The sequence below is a fragment of the Xenopus laevis genome, chromosome 9_10S (genome assembly GCF_017654675.1).
Source record: "Xenopus laevis strain J_2021 chromosome 9_10S, Xenopus_laevis_v10.1, whole genome shotgun sequence".
NCBI classification, from domain to species: domain Eukaryota; kingdom Metazoa; phylum Chordata; class Amphibia; order Anura; family Pipidae; genus Xenopus; species Xenopus laevis.
The window spans coordinates 115,613,123-115,624,525 of NC_054388.1; the positions used below are offsets into that span (position 1 = coordinate 115,613,123).

An 11,403-nucleotide genomic window follows, 5' to 3' on the forward strand; every position below is an offset into this window, starting at 1 on the left:
GACTTTAATAATTATGTGATGCCAACCAGTAACCACCACCCGCAATGGATTAATAATATCCCCTTCGGACAGATGTGTAGAATAAAGAAAAACTGTACAGAGGAAGGGGTTTTACATAAACAGTTGAATTTTAGGAGTGGTCGCTTTAAAGAGAGAGGCTATGATGAGAAAACAAAAAAAAAAGTCCAAAAAATTGAAAGAAAAGATCTCTTGGAGAAAAAAGAAATAAAACGCAGAACAAAAAGAAACTATATTTTTTTCTACAAAATATAACCCCCTAGCCAAATAAATTAAGACTATTATAAAAAAAACATTGGAAAGTGTTGAAATGTGACGAATCTTTAGGGAATTCAATTCCACCACAACCTACAATAGTTTTTAGGAAATCAGAGAATTTAAAAAAACTATTAACAAAAAATTTCGTAGAAACCCGGGTCTAAATTAGCTGGAATCGGGAACCAACACGCATAACTACAAACCCTAAATGGAGATTCCATGTGCCCTGTAAAAACTTCACAAATGTGAGTGGAATATTTGTTCTTTTTTTACACACAATAAAAAGGTTTTACTTATCTTCTGCCCATTGTATATTTCCTCCAACAACATGGAGAAATCATAGAACGCCCAAGTCTGGATATATCTGAAAGCTTTAAAGTCTATAAACGTTTGTAAGTACCCAACTTCTAAACACAGACACGTGGTGGATGTAAAAAATAATTTAACACCGTATAGTGGCCGTTTGGGGCAGTGTGGAACTACAACTACCAACAATCCACTACACTTAGATTCTCTTTATGCTGCACTCTTTTTTCTCCTGGCTTTTAGCGCTGACTCATACAGACTGTTGATATTTTGTTTGCCGCCCGAGGAGAAACGGAAAAACAGAGTCGGAACCAAAGGGGAACCCCAGGAACTGTTTTTGTTTTGTACAGCACACAGGGTGGCAGTTGAAGCTTGTTCAATTTATTGTTCCCTCATACAGTTTATAAACCCTTAGTGAAAGTGAAGATCTGCAGGTCACAATGATCCAAAACACAAGACTATGATGAATAACATCCTATATCCTGTAATGGTGATACACATCAATGATGTTAATTAGACAACTGGACAGAGTAGATAAAAACTTGCAAAACACAAGTTTGTAATAAACAGCTATGATGGGATATATGTCCTTGTAGTGAACTCTACACAAAATGAACACAATATTACAAAATAGAGTAACTCAGGATATATACAATATGTGTTTGTTACAAAATGGAGTAACTTATAATATATGCAATATGTGTTTTATCCCTCACACTAATACCATAAATATGGGGAAATGAGATGAGTTCCCAAGTACCTGATATGGGTATTGAACTTGGACCCCATGAGTGACAGGGCTGTGCCATAAGAATAAAGTCCTTCCTTCCAAATTATATCACTTATCATTGTGTTATTTATAGTGTTACACATTACACACTCTAGTTAAACTGGGCCCCCAGTGATACAATTATGGAAGCCATAAGCCCTTGGTGAGTTTTGCCAATAACTGGATTTCCTATAAATCATTTTTTAGGTACCTAAAGGCATGATGGGACCAACAGACCCTGGAAGACATTTGCAGGTATATAAAGGCAAGATGGACCAATGGTAACTCAAGGTATGTAGGGCAAGTAAACAATAGAAGATACTTGTAGGTACCTAAATGCATGATGAACCAATGGACATTGGAAGACATTTGTAAGTGCTTTAATGGATAATGAGCATAGGAAGACATTTTTAGGTCATAATCACTGGATAATGCACTCCTGTAGTGGGGATATCCCTACAATATTTACAATAAAATGCAAGTGAGATGATAGAAGCACAGGGACAAAAACTCACCAGATAACACTCAGACCATGCTGTCCATCTTTATTATACCTGAGAAATGAAGGTCTGTGTTAAGAGCAAACCATCAAGATAGTTCCCATTAGGCTACACACAAAGCACAAAAAGTTAAATAACCACTTACACTGTATAAACCTCATAAGTTATCATATATATGTTTAGTTTTTTTGTTATTTATATACTTTTCATAAGCCAAAACCCATACCCTCATACACAGTCATTGGCAACTGATGAGAAAGGAGGACTTGCCATGAAATGGGATTTGGATGGTTCATAATTCACTTTGTTTTACATAGATTAACCATAATCTGCATAAAGGGCATTGTTTCAGAGAAGTGATGCAGTGCATTGTGGGAGTTGTAAGTGTGACTGTACCAGCACCCTGGAAACCTTAGACCTCCAAGGAGCCCTCAAAGTTGGGCAAGGAGAGGGAGTAGCAGCTGCAAGCCAATGGGGCTAGGATCACCAATAGGTTCTCACCAATAACACTGAGAACTTTAAGGAATCATAGGACTCGGATGTTTTGTGCTGGAAATATTAAACCTAAAGTGGATCCCCCATAATTGGGGTTTTGAATCAGAATCAAAAGAAGTTATCACCCCCCGTGCCTACCTTCTCTCTTGCACAGGGCCAAGGAGGGTGGTCGGAAGCCACGCTAGCGCTTTGCTCAGGGAGTGGGTCTGGGCCAGTGGGACCCACCAGGTTTTTTTCAGTGTCCTGATGGCCCAGTCCGACCCTGATAGCAGGTCAATGGTTTCCATTGTTTGACACATTCCTCTGTCTGGAGACTATTGGGCCTAACTGCCAGTTTGTACACCAGAGCTTTATAGATATGTGTGTGTTCAATTGTCTGACTGGCGTCCTTACATTACAGGACTTCCTACTGATTGGACATTATGGGGCCGATTCACTAAATTCGAGTGAAGGATTCGAAGTAAAAAAACTTTGAATTTCGAAGTATTTTTTCGGCTACTTCGACCTTCAACTACGACTTTGACTTCGAATCAAAGGATTCGAACTAAAAATCGTTCGACTATTCGACCATTTGATAGTCGAAGTACTGTCTCTTTAAAAAAAACTTCGACCCCCTAGTTCGGCAGCTAAAAGCTAGTCAATGATAGCCTATGGTGAAGGTCCCCATAGGCTTTCCTACGTTTTTTTGATCGAAGTATATTCCTTCGATCGTTGGATTAAAATCCTTCGAATCGTTCGAAGGATTTAATCGTTCGATCGAGGGAATAATCCTTCGATCGTACGATCGCAGTATTTGCGCTAAATCCTTCGACTTCGATATTCGAAGTCGAAGGATTTCAATTTCTAGTCGAATATCGAGGGTTAATTAACCCTCGATATTCGACCCTTAGTGAATCAGCCCCTATATCAAGTTCCTCAACATCTCAGAGAATAAAACAAATACGCAAGAGTTCCTTATGGTAAGATGAAATCACTGAAAACAAACCATTCAGTGGGGCAAATTTACTAAAGTATGAAGTGACTGACGCTGGTGAAAATTTGCCAGCTTGACGTTCACTGATTTACTACCGGTAAACGATATCCTTATACTATGGCGGGGTACAAAACAGGAAGCCCATGACTTTGTAGATAAATTAAATCAAAAAATCTACAGTAAAAATTTCTGAAAACACAGTTTCATGTTTAGACTTGTCAATTATTAAATACAATGAAGGAAAACTTCTCCCGACTACAGAAAAGAAACAGCCACCAATTCCCTCCTAAGCTTTTCGAGCTTCCAACCCTACTCAGTTAAGAGATCACTTCCAACTGGTGAATTTCTAAGACTAAAATTTAATTGCTCTTCCCTTGAGTTATTCAAAGAACAAGCCAATCTGGTAAAAATCAGCTTAAAACAAAGAGGCTATTCAGGTAAATTGATAAAAAAAAAGCTTATCACAGAGCCCTATTCACTGAGAGGGGACAGTTACTACATCCCAACATCAAACCCCAAAATGATGATTAAGGTTCATAACCAGCTATAATACTAATAGCAAACGCATTAATAATATTAGGAACAGACACTGGTCAATACTAGGGATGCACCGAATCCACTTTTTGGGATTCGGCCGAACCCCCAAATCCTTCACGAAGGATTTGGCCGAATACCGAACCGAATCCGAACCCTAATTTGCATATGCAAATTAGGGGTGGGAAGGGGAAAACATTTTTTACTTCCCTGTTTTCTGACAAAAAGTCACGCAATTTCCCTCCCTGCCCCTAATTTGCATATGCAAATTAGGATTCGGATTCAGTTCGGCCGGGCAGAAGGATTCAGCCGAATCCGAATCCTACTGAAAAAGGCTGAATCCTGGCCGAATCCCGAACCGAATCCTGGATTCGGTGCATCCCTAGTCAATACTAAAGGAAGATTCAACTCTTGATTCTGCAAGACTAAGTTACAATCTGCTATAGACGCAGCCCCAATCTCAAAGAGTCTCTACCAAAATCCACATAAACCCATTAATATCGAGGGCTGTTTCCCATGTGGAATGTAAGTGGCAAAATGCTAAAAAGCTGTACATTTACAGACAGATTTGGTAGAAATCACAACATAAATAATTAAATGAGTCTTGTGTTGGATAGTGATGGGCGAATTTATTTGGCAGGCGAAAATTCACCAGCGAATTTGCACTGGCATCCGAAAAATGGACGCTGGGGTCAAAAATGGGACGCCGGCGCCGTTTCGAGAATTTTTCACCATTTTGCGAATTTCGCCAGAAATTCGAAAAATTTACAGCGAAACGCCCCAAATTTGCCCATCACTAGAAAAATGCCAGCAGCACACTGAGTCTGGTTGTAGTTGTGTTCAAAGATGAAAATGTATTAAGCCCATATGCAAGAAGGCAACGTTTCGAGCCTACCAGGCCCTTTATCAAGCGTTGGAATGTCCATGTGACAATAAATATGTAGGAATAACAACAGAAATGCTCAAGCAGCGAGTACAACACTGTGGCACTAATCAGAACGCTGATAAAACCAGTAAAGCAGATAACACCTTATCTACAGTTGTCGGTCATTTCAAACAGTTTCACACCATGAACCCCTCTAATATCAAGTTTTGGCCAATCGAAAGGAGACATTTGGAGAGAATTTGGAACAAGAACTATTGAAACATGAGAGTTACTGGATCTTCAAACTCAATTCGAATAAATGAAAATATACTTTTTAATGCCTTTATTTAAATATCTGATTATAAATATATACAATTTGTACTTTAGTCCATTCCAGTTATATATATATATATATATCATGGTACATTTATGTATACACACGCCATATACTTTATGACAGGTTCCACAGTACCAACAAGAAAGTAAAACATTTTGGAGAGCCCTTTGTGCCGGTATCCCATTAGAATGTATAATTAAACAGACTGATGTCCTGTTCTTCCAACAAATAGAAAGAGATTCATGTCAGCGATGCACCTGTCGGATCCTAGAAAGTAGATAATAGAGAGCACTCACCCACACCCGCTGTACGTCGACCTTGCCGGCTGTGCTGACACATACACGCGTTTCCGGAAGAACACGCTGAAACTGGATCCACTGAGCAACAAAATCATGGAGCACCAGGCAGCATTTGGGGTCATATAAAAAGTCCAAATTTATTGAAGAATCATAAAATCATGAAGAGCATGAGGCCACGAAACGCGTTAAGCGTGGGGCTATGTTCACTGGTTTGCTCTTCATGATTTTATGATTCTTCAATAAATCTGGACTTTTTATATGACCCCAAATGCTGCCTGGTGCTCCATGATTTTGTTGCTCAGTGGACCTGTTGGATCCTAGGAAGATACAGGGCTCTATAGAAATGTACCACACGCTGATCCGTAGTATTGGAGTACTGACGCGCATTGAGCTTCGTGTATGTCACTGTTTGACGGAACGTGATGACATCACCACTGATACGTAGTTCTCACGAGATTTGTTCCAACGCGGAAGCCTTAAATATACACGTGGAAACCAGCGATTCTCGTTTTGCCTTGATAAAGCTCAGGCGAAACGCGCGTTGGCAGAACTTTAGCTTTTGGAAAACGAAATCGATTCCTAATCTTTGATTTTAAAAACTATTTGTGGACATCGATTTACCTAGTCTTACCTTACCGCATTTAATTCTCTGAATCCCGTTTTACTATGTGGCACTGGTGGATTTGTTTAGTTCTCTGCCACGTTAGACCACAGTCCCCAATGTACTACTTTCTCCCCATGTGGGGTCCTAGGGCCTCGCACAAATAATAATAAAGTCGTTTCATTGGGACTTCTCCACCTCTTTACTTTCTTCATTTTCCTACTTGTATTTCTTAAATGCTGGTTTTTTTTTTTAATGAATTTAATGAATTCATTTTCTAATATCTAATACAATTAGCTTTTTTGGATCTAACCAATTTAGATTTTTTTAATTTATTCTACCACTGGCAATCTGAGATTGAAATTGCCATTAGCACCTGCACTTTAATTGGAATTAATTGTAACAGTCAAGGTCTAGATCATTGTATTTCTTATCAATGAATTCAAATTTCATTTTGCCAATGAATTGGCACACAGCACTTTTACGTTTAACACTAATTCAGTTTAGCACAAGCACTTTAATCAATTAATTTCAGTGTCACATAGACAAATACAAGAGATTCTCTGCACTCAACACATTATCAATATATTAAGGACATTGAAACATTTAGTGTCTTAAAGGAGAACTAAACCCTAAAAATGACTGTGGCTAAAAATGTCCTATTTTCTATAGTGAACTTATTGCAGGAGGCTAAAGTTTGAGCTTGTCAATAGCAGCAATGATCCAGGACTTCAAACTTGTCACAGGGGGTCACCATCTTGGAAAGTGTCTGTGACACTCACATGCTCAGTGGGCTCTGATTGGCTGTTGAGAAGCTAAGCTTAGGGCTCGTCACTAATTATCCAGCAGAAAATGAGCTTCCCTGGCTGTAATATAAGCTGATGCTACAGGTTTGCTGATTATTCAATTCTGATGCTAATTGCACTGGTTTCTGTGCTGCCATGTAGTAATTATGTGTATTAATTACTAATCAGCCTTATATTGTGACATTTCTATTCTATGTGTACTGTATATTGTGAGTGGCTCCCTAAGCTCAGTAAGTGACAGCAGCACAGAGCATGTGAATCAGTGAATCAGCAGAAAAGAAGATGGGGAGCTACTGGGGCATCTTTGGAGACACAGATCTTTACTGCTAAAGGGCTGTGGTTGCCTTGGGCTGGTACAGAAGCACTAAATATAATGTACCACATTTCTACCTACTTCTTTAGTTAGGCTTTAGTTCTCCTTTCAGCTACTGAATATGACTTACCCTTTAAACAAAACCGGGATTGTTTGTCCATATATTGCAATATATTTAAGCTTAACAACTATATCAAACTCATCCCATATCTGGCCAGTCCTACACTCAAATTGCATCTGATTCAGTAAGAATTCTATTGCTTCATTATACATTTTACACAGGGACTAAGTTTTACCTGCAACTGACTTGCTGCTTTCAAAGTAAAACTCCCAAATGTTGTGGTCACAGCCTCATTGCACCCCCATTTAAAGGACATGTAAAGACAAAAAAATAAAATCCCATTTTTACTTTCTTTAATTAAAAAGAAACATATCTTCAATATACATTAATTAAAAAATGTGTACTGCTTTTATAAGAAACCTGACTGTATGCAGTGAAATTCTCCCTTCATTTACTGCTGTGGATAGGAATTGTCAGACGGTCCCTAACTGCTCTGCAGGGAAACAATCATATTTATGTACAGCAGGGGGAGCCCTCGCCTTACTTCCCAGCCATGCAGAACTCAAGCAGCTTTGTTTATGACGATCCCTAAGCAGCCCAGACCACACTGAGCATGTGCACTTAGTCTTGGTCTTGCAAAGATGTATAACAAAGTTACAAGATGGTGACCCCCTGTAGCCAACTTTGAAAGCATAAATTATTTGTTTGATTAGGTTTGTGGTGCAGTAAGTTCATGTTTATATTTAGTATACAAAATACAGCATTTCTAGCCTTATTCTATTTCAGACTTTACATGCCCTTTAATTTATTTTTAAAAATCATTTGAGGGACACTCTTGCCCCTGTAGCAGAATGAATTCCCATTTTTACCCCTAGGGGCAGTAGGGAGCGCACAGAATGTGATCAGGGGTAATTCTATGTATTATATTTATCCGTACACATTATATGACTAACGATCTGGCCTGATTCAGCTCTAAAGTAGATTCTGGGGTTACAGGGGTCCCCCAACGCCACTGGGAAGTGCAGTGACTCCGGAAGTTCATTTAGGCGTGTATCTGATATCACTATCTGTTCATTTACAAGGAATGGATGGATAGTTTGGGCTGTGACATAAACACCCCCAATTTTATATAAAGCACTATTGGGGGGGCAATCTTTTATCGGTCCATTTGGAGTCCTTTGCCTTTAAATGAAGTTGTTTACATTTACCAGCCAGATGATGGCGCTAGTGCAGCACTTTAGGAGATAACTGAGTGCACTTTACTGTGTGTCACATGTGCACAAACATACAATATTGTATATGTAACTATAAACTGAAGAACTGATACACACACATTACACACATGTATACCACAATGGGACCTGTTTTTCAGGAAGCTTGGGACCTGGGGGTTTCCAGATAACGGATCTTCCTGTAATATTAACTGTATATTATCCGCATGTATTATTCCTGCAGAGACACAGATTATCCTGTAAGTCCATTAGACCCCAGTAAGATTCTATGCTATTTACTAGCAGTTGCAATCCGGATCCTGGAAGGGAGAATGAGTGAATAGTGTGAGCACAGTGGTGGTTACAGGGTTAACCAGTTTGGAATGTACAACATGCCCCGCCCTGTCTGTTCCGACTCATGAGCGAGTGTAACAGTCACATTCAGTTCCTGCTTTCAGCAATGGCGACGGATCTGAGAGACGAGCTGAACTGCTCCATCTGTCTGAGTATTTATTCACAGCCTGTGATGCTCCCGTGTGGCCACAACTTCTGCCAGGGCTGCATTATGGAGGTGCTGGGCACCCAGGAAAGATCTAGGGTTTATTCCTGCCCTGAGTGCAGAGCTGAGTATAAGGAGCGTCCGGTGCTGCAGAGGAACAGAATTCTGGGTAACATAGCAGAGCGATTCCTTTCAGCAGAGCCGGAGCCGGGGGAGACTGGGATTCTCTGCACCTACTGTATCGGTACTGCTGCACCCGCTGTCAAATCCTGCCTGCACTGCGAGACCTCCCTGTGTGACGTCCATCTGAAGATACACAACAAGTCCTTAGATCACACCTTGATTGAACCCACCACCTCCCTGGAGAAGAAGAAGTGCCGGGCACACAAGGAGCTGCTGATTTATTACTGCCACCAAGATGCCTCCAGCCTGTGTGCCTCCTGCTGTCAGACCGGACTTCACAAGGGACACAAGGTGGAACCACTCAATGAGACCTTTGAGAAGAAGAAGCAGAAATTAAGGAACATTCTCCAGACACTGAGCACTCAAAGAGTCAACGCTCAGAACAGGATTCAGGTCCTGCAACATCACAAGGGACAAGTGGAGACTGAAGCCAAAGGTGAGACAGAGAGAGTCACTGCCCTGTTTAGAGACATCAGGGAACAGCTGGAAGCCCTAGAGAAGCGACTCCTGAGTGACATCTCCAGCCAGAAAGAGAAGCTCTCACTCACACTCACTAATCTAATGGAGGAGCTGGAAATAAAGAAGGACGAGCTGTCCAGGAAGATCCGTCACATTGAGGAGCTGTGCAACATGGCAGATCCACTCACTGTCCTACAGGAACGGGAATCACATGGAGCTGCAGATAATGAGGGTGGAGAGAAAGATGATATAAAGGTCCCTGCTGTAGGGAAACTGGATGTGGATCTGATCTCCATGACATTAAGTTCACAGTTAAGTGACATTGTGACTGGGGTAAATGGAAGGATCTATGGGCAGGAGCCAATGGACCTATCACTGGACACAAACACAGTTGCTAATAATGTTTTTGTATCAGGGGATCTGAAAACTGCCTCCTGGTCTGAAGTGAACCAGCACCATATGCCCAGGCCCGAGAGATTTGACTACTGCCAGGTCCTAAGTGTTGGCCATTATACCAGCGGACGTCATTACTGGGAAGTGGAGACCAGTAAGTCAGGCATATGGAGGGTAGGGATGGCCTATGCCAGTATAGACAGGGAAGGAGACCAGTCGTGCATTGGAGATGACAAGAAGTCCTGGTGTTTGTACATGTTCGATGGAGAATATTCGGCTATACATGATTCCAAGGAATGTCAGCTCTCCCCCCCATCTCCCCTACAGAGAATTGGGATATTTCTGGACTATGAGGCTGGGCGTCTGTCCTTTTATGAGCTGAGTGAGCCAATCAGACACTTACACACCTTCACTGCCAAATTCACTGAGCCCCTCTATGCTGCCCTGAGGGTCTATATGAACGGATGGGTCAGTATTAGGAGCTAGAACCTCTCACCCCACTTAGAATTATCTACAGAAATATTTGGGAGGGAGGGGCTTGTGGAAACAGGTTCTTCCAGTGTGGCCAGTTGGGTACAATTTATCCAGTATAAGTCATTCTAGAGCCCCTAGACGTGCTAAATAATCATTGAAGACTTTTCACTACTCATCCGATTCAGTTCAGCAAGTCCAGTTGCTCTAGAATTACTTATACTAGACTTACCATGACCTGGATAAATGAGAATCTTCATAGTTAATTCAGCCCTGAAATTGCCCTGGAAATGGTATAACTGGGGAAAATGTATAAATGACTTAGTGTCCCTCTCACTGGGCATCAGCTACTGGGGCAATTGAGAAGAGAACCTTTTGCCCTTAAGAACATCAAGTTCTGTGTTTTTTCTGTTACTTCTTCATTTTCTAACCAAAGCCTCATGGTTAGGGGGGGGGGCAGTTACAATGTGAATATTTGTTGTCCCTTAACTCATTGAAGTGCCTTTGTGCTCCACACAATTTAACTCTTGACACTCAACACTGACCCGTACGTGAGGAACTTCTATGTTCCTCAACAAGTCCCCACAATATGAGCCTATTAGTGTAGCACTCACAGTCAGGCACAATCTGTAGTACAGGGTGCAAAGATCTGTGCAATTACAAGGGAGAACTGGGTGCACTGAGCACCACTTGGTCAATGAGCCCCAATATGGGTAATGTTTCCCTGTTACTTTTTTATACTTGTGTTACTGTTGGACACTAAAACAGAAAAAGATGTTGCCTTGTTTTTGTCGGCCAATAAAATGATGTAATGAACAGTTTGCGGTGTGGGTATATAATACATTCTCTGCTGGCACAAGGAGTGCCCACGGGTATCTAATGGGACAGTCTCCTCTTTGCCCATGTCAGTAATGGGAACCTGCAGTTACTGGGGGGCTAATCTTGTGTGGGGGCAGCAGGGGGATCTCTGTAGTTAGACTGGGGTAGTTCATTGGCCTGGGGCTGAGGGGAGGAGAGGGGTGCTGAGGTTGGTTGGGCAGAGATTACCTATA

The 11,403-nt window shown here is 41.2% G+C and overlaps 1 pseudogene; it reads left to right on the top strand.

Annotated features, from left to right (window-relative positions):
• Positions 1 to 8,729: 8,729 nt before the first annotated feature.
• LOC108704230 lies at positions 8,730 to 11,169 on the top strand (annotated as a pseudogene).
• The last annotated feature ends 234 nt before the right edge of the window (positions 11,170 to 11,403 follow it).